Source organism: Phodopus roborovskii, unplaced genomic scaffold (genome assembly GCF_943737965.1).
Source record: "Phodopus roborovskii unplaced genomic scaffold, PHOROB, whole genome shotgun sequence".
Lineage (NCBI taxonomy): Eukaryota > Metazoa > Chordata > Mammalia > Rodentia > Cricetidae > Phodopus > Phodopus roborovskii.
In genome coordinates this window covers 1,824,300-1,836,657 of record NW_026126646.1, presented here as the reverse complement: position 1 = coordinate 1,836,657, position 12,358 = coordinate 1,824,300, and the positions used below count along the sequence as shown (strand labels likewise).

At 49.3% G+C, this 12,358-nt stretch overlaps 1 protein-coding gene across 1 annotated transcript in view; it reads right to left on the bottom strand.

The window, feature by feature from the left end:
- Gpr157 (G protein-coupled receptor 157) overlaps nt 1-12,358 on the bottom strand; it is a 162,933-nt gene that overhangs the window by 69,210 nt on the left and 81,365 nt on the right. The window lies entirely within an intron of this gene.

Here is a 12,358-nt window from a genome sequence, read left to right as displayed (position 1 = left end):
TTTTTCACTTTAAATAGCCCTTCTTTGCTATATTCTGAGGGACATAGTTGAGGACACGGAGGTTGCAGAGGGAAATATATCAATTTTTCTTGCTTTCCCTTAGAAAAAAGATTTAAAAAATGTACATTGGTTTTTGCATGCATGTGTGTCTGTGTGAGAATGCCAGATCCACTTGGACTGGGTTTACAGACAGCTGTGGGCTGCTCTATGGGTGCCGGGAACTGAACCCAGTTCTTTGGAAGAGCAGCCAGGGCTTTGACTGCTGAGCAGTCTCTCCAGCCCCAGGGGGAAGTGTATTTCAAAGACTGACATTAGGGAAAAAGACCCCGCTGCCCCACTCCCCCCCACCCCCACCGCCCCCCTATCCCCTTGCCCCACCCCCTTGCCCCACCCCCTTGCCCCACCCCCACTCCCGCTGCTCCACCCCTGCTGCCCCTCCCCCCCACATCTGTAGTTGTTTTTCTCTTTGGAGGCTTGCCACCCAGCTTCCAAATAAATACACAGAGACTTTTTCTTACTTATGAATGCCTGGCCTTAGCTTGGTTTATTTCTAGCCAGCTCTTCTTAACTTAAATTATCCCATCTACTTTTTGCCTCTGGGCTTTTACTTTTCTCTATCCTCTATCTCTTTCTTCCCTTCCTACTCCGTGGCTGGTGGTGTGGTTGGGTGGCTACTCCTGGTATCTTCCTCTCCTCCTTTTCTCTCCTCCCTCTTCCTTCTCCTTTCCTCCCCCTGTTTACCCTCTCTGCCTGGCAGCCCTGCCCATCCCTCTCTTGCCTAGCTAGTGGCCATTCATGTCTTTATTAGACCAGTCAGGTATTTTAGACAGGAAAGTAACACAGCTTCACAGAGTTAAACAAATTTAACATAACAGAATGCAGGGCTGGAGAGATGACTCAGCGGTTAAGAGCACGTGACTGCTCTTCCCGAGGTCCTGAGTTCAGTTCCCAGCACCCACATGCTGGCTCACAACCATCTGTAGTGAGATCTGGTGCCTCCTCCTGGCCTGCAAGCACACATGCATGATAAAAATCTTTGTAAAAAGGAGAGACCTGACTTCCTCCACAAGCTGCCCTCTGACCTCCACATGTAACTCTTGACAGCCATCCTCTCAATCCTCTATCTCCACAGCAGACGTTATCACTGGCCTCTGGCCTCTGTGGGAGTGCCATAGTACATGTGCCCCTCCCCCACAAATGGATAAATGAGGAAATGTGAGGAAAAAGAGAAAGGAGAGAGTGACAGAAGACAGCTGTTGCCACCTCTGGTTTCCACATGAGTATGCATGATTGCATCATCACACAGAGAGACAGAGAGACAGAGAGAGAGACAGAGACAGAGAGAGAGAGACAGAGAGACAGAGAGACAGAGAGAGAGACAGAGAGACAGAGAGAGAGAACAGAGACAGAGAGAGAGAACAGAGACAGAGAGAGAGACAGAGACAGAGAGAGACAGAGAGAGGCAGAGAGACAGAGAGACACAGAGAGACAGAGACAGAGAGACACAGACAGAGAGAGAGACAGACACAGAGAGAGACAGAGAGAGATAGAGAGAGACAGAGAGAGACAGAGAAAGACAGAGAGAGATAGAGAGACAAAGACAGAGAGAGACAGAGAAAGACAGAGAGACAGAGAGAGACAGAGAGAGACAGGGAGAAGGGGGGAGGGGGAGAGAGGGGGAGAAGGGGGAGGAGGGGGGAGAGAGAGACCATGACAACACACACTCTCTCTCTTTCTCTTTTTATAATTTTATATGCATTGGTGCTTTGCCTACATGTATGTTTGTGTGAAGGTGTCAGATCTTGGAGTGAGCTGCTGTGTGGCTGCTGGGAATTGAACTCAGGTCTTCTGGAAGAGCATTCAGTGCTCTTAACCGCTAAGCCATCTCTCCAGCACAAACATCAACTTTTATATAGCAAAGCATTTAACTGGGGCTGGCTTAGAGGTTCAGAGGTTCGGTCCATTGTCACCATGCTGGAACATTTGGTGTGCAGGCAGATAGGGGAAGGAGCTAAGAGTTCTACTTCTTGAATTGCAGGCAACGAGAGAGAGAGACCCTGGGCCCAGCTCAAGAGAGAGGGGCCATATGACAGAGCTCATGTGGAGGGTATTATTGTTTTTTTGTTGTTGTTGTTTTTGTTTTTAATTAAGGGAATGGGAAAAAAGGGAGGGGAGGGGGGAGACTGGCCTCTGGGGACACGAGCAGCAGAAGAGCAAAGAGAAGCAGAAAGAAGGTTAGGAGAGACAGAGAGGCAGAGAAGGAGGGAGAGGGAGACAGAGAGAGAGAGAGAGAGAGAGAGAGAGAGAGAGAGAGAGAGGAGGTGAGCAGGGCCCTTTCCAAAGGGAACATGGTTAATGTGCACAGGTGGTGCTCTTAGTGACTGCCGCTGAGGGCATGTCCTGTCAGAACCCCGAGGACGGGCCAGCGCAGATGCCTGGAGACTAACAGCTTGGGCATTTGAAATCACAAAGCCCATGCCCAGTGACATACTTCCTCCAACAGGGCCATGCACCCTGATGCCATCCCTGAGCTGTCAAATATATGCGTGTATGGAGGCCATTCTCATTCAAACTGACACATTCCTCTCCCTGGTCTCCATGGGCTTGTAACAATAACACAACGCAGAAACGCACTTAGTTCAACTTCGAAAGCCTCCATAACCTCAAATTAGTTTAAAAGTTCAGTCTTTCTGAGACGCATGGCAATCTCTTGACTGTAACCTATAAATACAAAATAAAAAAGCAGATGACATACTTCCACCATAGAGTGGCACAGGATACGCATTACCGTTCCCAAAGGGAGGATAGGGGGCCAGACTGAAAAGCAGGCGGGCAGACTCCAAGCTTGAATCTCTAAGTCTGACGTCCAAACACCCTTCAGATCTCCAGCTCATTCTGCTCTGTTGACCGCAGCACATTGCTCTCTCTTGGGCTGGTCCCACTCCGTTAGTGGCTCTCCTCGGCAGGTATCCCACGATTCCGTCATCTCCAGCATCTTGGGATCTCCATGGTAATCCAGGCTTCCCTTTCAACGCTTCACACAATGGCCTCTCTAGGCCTCCATTCAGGGACACCCCTGACATATTCCTGGCCTCAGTCGCTGTCCTTAGTTGTGGAGGGAGATTCCATAACCTTTTTCTTGTGTCCTTGACTCTGAAGCCAGAACCACTTGACCAAAAGCTGCCAAGTTCTACCGTTTGCTGGGGCAGGACATTGGCCCCCTAGTTCAAATAGGTTTTGCCAGCTTTTTGTTTTCCATGGTTTCCTTCACTGACCAAGCTTGGCTATCCCAGAACTTGCTGTGTAGCCCAGGCTGCCTTTGAACTTTGCAGTACCCTTTTAGGTTGGCTAACACTTGTTTGTAACTCCAGTTACAAGAGAAATGATGCTGCCTTCTGGCCTCTGAAGGTACCTGCAGGCACGTGGTGCATACACACACACACACATGGGCATACACATGTATTCATAAAATATAAAAGTCAATCTAAAAAAAATTCCTTTTGATATAAGTCCATATTCACAGGTTTCGGTTGACCTGGCTTTTGGTGGCCATGCTTGACCATCTGCTGTTGGTGAGGTTGATGCATTACCAGCTAGTGGGTTCAGAAGGCATTCTTCACAACCTCCCTGACAGCGCAGACTCAGGTCAGGGTTGATACTGGTGGAAGACTGATAGGGTCATTGTGTTATGTATAATAAGAGAGTGTCAGATGTGCTTATGTGTGCATACATGACGCTGTATGTGTTTGTGCAGGTGCGTGTGTAAGCACATGCATGTGAGAGCCACTGGTTAACCTAGGTTCTAGGGTGTCCTTCCTCAGGAGCTGTCCATCTTGTCTTTTGTCTTATGTGTGTGTGCCCGAGTGAGCACTCCTCAAGTGTAGAAGCTCTTGAAAGTCAGAAGAGGACATTATATCTCCTGCCACTTGAATTACAGATGTTTGTGAACTGACACTTGGGAGCTGGGAACCTCGAACCCAGGTCCTCTGCAGGTCTGAAGAGATCTCTACCACCGAGCCACCTCCCCAGACTCCTGCCTTGGTTTTTGACACAAGGTTTCTCACTGGTGTGAGACTTGGTTAGTCTATGCTGGCCAGCCGGGGAGTCCCAGGGACCCACCTATCTCTGCTTTTCCAGTGCCGGCATAAAAGTGTTCCACCACGCCTGGCTTTTTATGTGGGTGCTGGCTGGGGCTCAGTCAGGTCTTCAGGCTTGAGCAAGCACTTTGCCCTCACACACAACAGTTATCAAATGTCCGGCCCTCAGAGCAGTATTTTGTATAATTGGATATTAATGGGAAAACTCTACTGTTTGTCAAGAGGCTAATACAACATAACATAATGATGCTTCATAGATAACATTAGACACATCAACAGGGCAACAACTAATAAAGGGATGGGATTGGACACATGAACAGGGCAAAATCTCACAAACGGTGATGAATGACAGACACAGACAGCAAGAAAACAGCATTATCTTGCTTGTAAAGTGTTCAGCAATACAATATCATCTATACATAATTTTAAGGTGGCAAAATACATAACAAGGTAATAAAAAATACCCGAGGCAGAACAGTGGTTATACCCATTAAAGGATGGTTGGGTGGCGAAAATTCAGGGCTTTTGTGTTTGTAGGGGTCTATTGCTAAGAATGTGTAGTGGAGGGGTGGGTATTCATCACTCTTTATTGCTATTTATTCCCTTGAAATACAAACCTAATCATGTCATTTTCCCACTGAAAACCCTCTAGTGGTTTTCCATTACATCGAATTAATTCCAAAGCCTTAATTGCAGGCTGCGTCATTGGGCCACTGGTTTCTTTCCAGACTGTCATCTTTTACTGAGTCCCCTTTGATCACTGAACTCTGGGCCATAGTGTTCCAATCTCAGGATGTTGGAGTATGTGTGTGTGTGAGTGTGCATGTGTGCGTATGTGAGTGTTTAAGTGTGTGTGAGTGTGCATGTGTGCGTATGTGAGTGTTTAAGTGTGTGTGTGAGTATGAATATGAGTATGTGTGTGCGTGTCAGTGTGAATGTGTGTGAATGTGTGTGTCAGTGTGTGTGTGTGTGAGTATGAATATGAATATGTGTGTGCGTGTCAGTGTGTGAGTGTGTATATGTGAGTGTTTACGTGTGTTGTGAGTGTGATTGTGTGTGTCAGTGTGTGTGCATGGGTGTGTGTGAGTGTTTAAGTGCGTGTGAGTGTGTGTGTGTATGTGAGTGTTTAAGCGTGTGAGTATGAATATGAGTATGTGTGTAAGTGTATATGTGAGTGTGTGTGTGATTGTGTGTCAGTGTGTGTGTGTGTGTGTGTGTGTGAAGCAGGAGTGTGGTCTCAGGTGTCTCTTCATGTTTGTCATTGTTAGCTGGCCTGCGAGCTTTCAGGGATTCTCCTGCCTCCTACCTATCTCACTGTGAGAGCAATGTGGTTGGAGATAAAACCTCTGCCTGGCTTTGCATGGCTTCTGGAGATCTGAACTCAGGTTCTCATTCTTGTATGATTGTTTGTGGAATAATCTTTTGTTTACTGTGAAGATTTGTCACTTGGATTTGTTTAATAAAAAGCTGAACAGCCAATAGCTAGATGGGAATTTCGGGGCAGAGCGGATGCTAGGAAGAAGGGTGGAGATGAGGAGAGCCAGCAGCCAGAGATGGAGGAGGCAGGAAAGCAGCCTGGGCCACACAGAAGACAGGTAATAAAGCCACAGGGCAGAAGGCAAATGAACAGAAATGGGTTCATTTAAGTTATAATATCTACTTAGGAACGAGCCGAAGCTCTCTGTTGAGTTTTCACAATTAATAAGTCTTTGAGTTGTGATTTGGGAGCTGGTAGAAGGGACAGAAAAATCTGCCTACACATGGTAAGTAGTTTACCCACTGAGCCATTGCCCTGGCCCTGATGAATATTCTTTCTGGAAATGCTTCTGCAACCACAGCAGCGTAAAGACTATGGGAACATCTGGTTCACCCCAGAGGCTGACGGTGGCCTTGACATGAGCACCTGCTCCCTCCAGCAGCAAGGGCAGAAGTAGACGACGTGGGTCAGGAAGAAGGCCAAGTGCCCAGGCGGGAGACTTCAGAGAGATGGTCCATTGCTGCCCTGGCCTGCCAGCCCGCCTGCCACTACTGTCCTGGAGGTCGGCCTTCCATCAGTCCTCGGCCCCCTCAGGAGCCACTGGAGGGGCTGGGCCTGGGCAGCACCATTTGAGACTTATTAGGGAGCCTGGATAGAATGGAAGAGTTCATGCCTCCCACCCCAGGAAGGAAATACTTGAGAGCAAAGAGTTCAATTTAAAACTTTTAAAGCCTTTTCTTTTAAATATTTATTTCTTTTCTGTCTTCTTTTTTTTTTTTTTTTTTTTTTTTTTTTTTAAATTGGGTCTCACAGTATAACTCTAGGTGGCCTGGAACTCAGTGTGTAGACCTGGCTGGCCTTGAACTCACAGAGATCGGCCTGTCTGTGCCTGTTGAGTGTTCAGATTAAAGGCGTGTGCCATTATGCTCACAATACCTATTTGTCTGTCTGTCTATCTACTTATTGTGGAATGGCACACATGTCATAACATACATGTGGAGGTCAAAGGACAACCACTGGAGTGGGCCATCTCCTTATGGCCCGGGAACAGAACTCGGGTTACCACCACTCTTGGCAGTAGGAGCCTTTTCCTGCCCAGCCATCTCTCTATCCTCTGAGATCTTTAGTACATTTTAGCCAGTAAGGCTTGCTTAGTTCTGAAGTAGCTAAAACTTGGCCATTATCTGTCTTATTTGGGGGAGGGGGCTATGAGAACAGGTCTGAAATTGTGTGTGTGTGTGTGTGTGTGTGTGAGCATATAAAAAGATATCCAGGATGTTCCACAGCAAGAGTTAAAGAACAGTCTTCCTATGGTTGGGTTAAGAGTATAATACCCTACAAATAGCACTATAATACTATAATACTAAGAAGCAAGCAGTAAGCGCTTAAAATTTCTGGGCTGGTGGGATGGCTCAGTGGGTGGCGGCACTTTTGGCTAAGTCAGACAACCTGAGTTTAAGCCCACAGACCCACACGGTAGAAGGAGAAACCCTGACCCCACAAAAGTCGTCCTCTGCGTCCCGCAGGAGCGCTGTGGCATGAGACCCACACTTACTGGTACCCCTCCCTCTCCCCCAACACTAAATACGTGTTAAAATTTTTAGGGGGCTGGCAAGATGTCTGTCTCAGCAGAACCATCAACACTATTTTGTGACTTCTAGGCAAACTGACTGTGGACATAACTGTGTTATAACTGTTAATTTATGATTCCTGCTTGCCCTGTTACAAACAGAGTAGAAATTGTTTGAGAATGACCCAAACGCCGGCCAGGGTGGGGTGTGGAGCGGTGGGGTGGGGTGGGGGCGTCTGGTGCTAATTTGAGGTAAACACTTTACCTTTTCAGACATTTTTTTGACGTCAACTTTGTTTTCTGAAAAATGTTCTCGCAGGGGCACCAGGGCGTCCGTTCTGTAAGGTCAGAGGGAGGGAAGTCACCGGGCACCGCCTCCTCCAAAGGGATAGCCTGGGGCACAGGGGACAGGAGGGCCCGGGCGGGCCCCGAGGTTGCAGCGTTCGGAGCTGGCTGTGGGAAGCTCAATTGCGCGTTAGAGCAAGTGAGAACCTGGCCATTCTTCAGAAATAGCCAGGGCTCTTCCAGGGCACACCGAGCGCATGCTCTAGTCACAGGAGCCAGAATCTTCTGAAAGGCTTCAGTGCAACTGAAAACAACAAGGTCCGGCCTGTGGCTGGAGGGGAGGGGCAGCAGACCCAGCCGCCTTTGCCGAGAAGGTGCTGCCCTCCAGTGGCCACCGTGGGAGATCCGGGTCTGCGCACGCAGGACTTTTGAGGCCTAGCTAGCTCCACCCACAGTGCGTGCGTGCACAGTGCGTGCGTGCGTGCACAGTGCGTGCGTGCGTGCACAGTGCGTGCGTGCACAGTGCGTGCGTGCGTGCACAGTGCGTGCGTGCGTGCACGCACAGTGCGTGCGTGCACAGTGCGTGCGTGCACAGTGCGTGCGTGCACAGTGCGTGCACAGTGCGTGCGTGCACAGTGCGTGCGTGCACAGTGCGTGCGTGCACAGTGCGTGCGTGCAGAGTGCGTGCGTGCACAGTGCGTGCGTGCACAGTGCGTGCGTGCACAGTGCGTGCGTGCACAGTGCGTGCGTGCACAGTGCGTGCGTGGGGAGGGCACGGCGCATAGATTTACTAGAATGAGATCCACATCCTTATGGGTGGCACCGGTTCACGCACTTTAGAAATTCTCTCAGGCATGCCCACACACGTGTCTCCTGGGTGAGTCTAAGTCCTGCCCGGTTATCGGTTAATAACGGGATAGACAGAGGAATTGCGTGGCCGCGGGAAGGAAAAGCCTTCACCCGAGTCTGGTCGAAGCCTCTTGTGAGCTGAGAAGCTAGAATTACAGCACAGTCAACAACATCTGGACCGGCAGGATGGCTCAACACAGGGAGACCTCAGGCTTGACACTGCCCCAAATCCTACACATGGCCACTGTACACCACAGGCAGCTGCAGATCGCCGTTTGGGGAGCCCTCTCTCACGCTCTCCAGTCTGTGTCGGGTTCTCCTTTCTCTCAATCCTCACACCCAAGCTCATATTAAAATATCACAATTAGGGCCTGACCCCGATTCATAAAGTAGATAGACCTTGAGTTCTTTCTGTATTGAAACCACAAATACTATTCCGCCCGAGTGGAGGTTCCTGAAAGTGGGCGGAACTCCTCAGGGTACTGCATTGGACAGTGGGAAGCTCTGCTTCCTGCCTTCCCAAACACTCACCGTCCTGGTTAGCTTTTTGTTGCTGGGTTAAAGGTTAGAACCAACACCAGCTGTGGGAGGAAAGGGTGTGCTGGGCTGATAGGCTCTAGTTCATCAAGAGAAACCCAGGCAGGAGCAATCATGCTCACTGGCTAACTTCCTGCTTCTGCTCACTTCGATCCTCCCCCTCCCCCCCCCACACAGGGTTTCTCTGTGGCTTTGGGGCCTGTCCTGGAACTAGCTCTTGTAGACCAGGCTGGTCTCAAACTCACAGAGACCCACCTGCCTCCGCCTCCCCAGTGCTGGGATCAAAGGCGTGTGCCACCAACTCCTGGCCACGTTCTATTATTGAGCTCCATACACCCTCAGCCTCTGTCATGACTGTCCATCTCAATGACAGACTGAGGAACAAGGTGGCCCACAAGCATTCATAAGCAACATCTGGCCCTCCTCTGGTTTCTGGGTTCAAATTCACACAGCTACATAACTCTCTCCATTCCCCCCCCCCCCATGCTCTCCAGAAAAAGAAAAACTCAGCTCAATGGCACCTCCTGGTGTCTCACAGGCGCAATCACAACACTCCTTGGGGTGTGCACCTCTGAATACCTACATAAGGTGGATAATATTAGCAATAACCAAAACATTTGAAATGTTTAATACAGATACTATTCATATATAAAACATTTTTATTTTAAAATAACCAGCATCAGTTACTTAGATTTGAAAAGTCATGATGTCTGTTGCTTAAAATATTTCAGCCAATCCTGAGGATGGTGATGCATGCCTGTAATTCCAGCACTTGGGAGACAGGGTTGGAGGATCAGAGCCCGAGGTCGTCCTTGGCTACATAGTGAGTTCTAGGCTAGCCTGGACTTCAAGAATCTGTGTCTCTCATACACACAAATCACCTAAGGAAATGGAGGAGGAGGAAAAGAAATCCAATAAACTTTTGTTTGTCTTTTGAGACAGGGTCTTTCTGTGGTTTTGGAGCCTGTCCTGGAATTAGCTCTGTAAACCAGGCTGACCTTGAACTCCAGACATCTGCCTGCCTCTGCCTCCCGAGTGCTGGGATTAATGTTGTGAGCCACCAATGCCTGGCTTCCAATAACCCTTTAAAAACATTCCCCCTAAAGATTTGTTGCTGAAAGCAGCATGTAACCCCATCTCCCCGTGTGTGTTTGCATGTGTACATGTGTGGGCCTTAGGTTCCCCATGTGTGTTTGTACATGTGATGTGGTGTCTTCGGTCAACACTGGGTGTCTCTTCAGTGACTCTCCACCCTAAGTTTTGAGACAGGGTCTCTGACGGAACCTGAGCTCACCAACTAGGCTAAGCTTCCCGACCATCGAGTCCCACGCATCTTTCTTGTGTCTCCCTGCTCAGCAAAGAACAGGTGCCCATAGTTCCTGGCTTTTATTTTTTGGTATCTTTTACTTAAAAACCCTTTCTTATGTTTTGTCGTGTGTGTGTGTGTGTGTGTGTGTGTGTGTGTGTGTGTGTGTGTAAGCACATACGGGTGAGGGTGTGCTGTGGCATGAGTGTGTAGGGTCAGAGGATAAGTTTTGGGAATCAGTTTTCCATTCACCCTGTGGATGGGTGCTGGGAGGTGGGGGTGTGGGGAGGCTTGAACTAAGGTTCTGGGACTTGGTAGCTGGTGGCTTTATCCACTGAGCTGCATCTGCAGCCCATGCCTGGCTTTTATATGGGCACTGGGGCAGAGCTCAGTTCTCATGGCAAGCACTGTGTTGACTGAGAAAGTGTGCTTTTCTTATGGGGAAGTCCACGAGAAAGATGCTGGCGCCTTTCAGTTTGAGAATGGGATCTGGGGACAGAAGCAAGTGAAAAAGGGGAGTGGGAAGCGGGCTTCAGGACGCCCACCTACTCTGCTGTTTCCCCTATGGCTGATGGGACATGACCCTCCGAGACTGAAGAGAATTATGCAGGAATTCTCAGCCTTCCTAATGCTGCGATCCTTAGCACATGTTGTGCTGACTCCCAACTGTAAAATTATTTTCATTGCTACTTCATAACTTTAATTTTGCTACCGTTATGAATCAAATGTTAAAGATCTGGATATCTGATATTCGAACCCCGAGGAAGGGTCATTTCACCCCCCCCCAGAGGGCTGGAGACCCACAGGTTGAGAACTGCAGAACAAGAATCTGATCTCCCTGATGGAGAACTACAACTCTATTGTAGGAACCACAGGTCAGGATGTGCTAGCTAACCTGTCTCAGCCTTTGTCGAAAGGCTGTGCAGACTGTGCTTCAGCCAACGTTTATCCCAGCTGCCTGTGCATGTGGGACTCCCTCCAGCTGGATAACCACTAACCTTGGCTTCTGTTGAAACTGTTTGCTTCAAACTGAGTACTCGGTGACGCACCCCCTTCCCACTCCCTTCCCTGTCCCCTTCAGCTGTCAAGCTAGATGCCTGGACTACTTCTCTCTCTGCCCTTAAAAACCCCGGGGCCATTGGTGGGTGAGGTCCCTGCTGGCTGAAGCAAAAACTTTCCCTTGCTATGCCCTGTGTCTGAGTATTCATCTCCTCGTAACAAAGGGATGCCTCTAAGAAGGGAGATGTGGCTAATATTGACTGTCAGCCAGGGTTTGATTGGATCTGGAATCCCTTAGGAGACACACGTCTGTACCTGCAAGTTTCTCTCCCCCACGCAAGTTCTGAAATAACCATTCTGAGACTTGATATTAATTATGAAGTGTTTGGCCTATTAGCTCAGGCTTACTATTAACTAGCTCTTATAACTTAAACCAAACCATTTGTCAATCCGTGTATCTCCCCGAGGCCCGTGGCTTGTTACCTCACATCTTGCTTCTTGGCATCTCCCAGACTCCGCCTTCTTTTTCCCTGTATCTTTGGTATCTTTGCTTGGATTTCCTGCCTGGCTCTATTCTGTCTGTCTATTGGCCAAATCAGCTTCTTTATTAACCAATGGTAATAAAACATATTCACCACATACAGAGGGGCATCCCACCTCTGAGCACGTCTGTAGGAGATTGTCTAGATCAGGTTAAGTGGAGTGGGAAGACCCTATCCCTATGCCAGACTAGGGAAGCACCAGCGGCCAGCTCTGTCTCCTGATGGAGGATGCCCCGTAGCAGTCGCCTCCAGGCTCCTGCCCCTGGGACTTCTCCAGTAGGGTAGACTGCACCCTCAAACCGTGGGCCAAAGCAAAACCCTTTCCTTGGGCTGCTTTTGTCAGGGTATTTCTATCACAGCACCAGGAAGGGACACTAACACAGGCCGTTTAGGGAGCCACCCAAAGAGAGTTTTACAGCGAACTGCCTGCAAGGACCCTAATGCAGATCACACTGAAGATTCGCTCCTCAACACACTGTCATGCAGGCTGGCGTTGGGAGTGGCCCACCACTAACTCCTCGGTGGGAGCCTTTGTGGGTGACTCTTGGCCTTACACAGACACAGGGGCTGTCAGGAATCTTCAGCTTGTGACTACCAGACCCCAGACCTTGGGGACACTGCAGGCAGCCAGCCCCGACTCCCAGCCCCTCACCCTTCTTGACCCCCAGGTCATCTGCAGGCCTCTAGGTGGCCCAG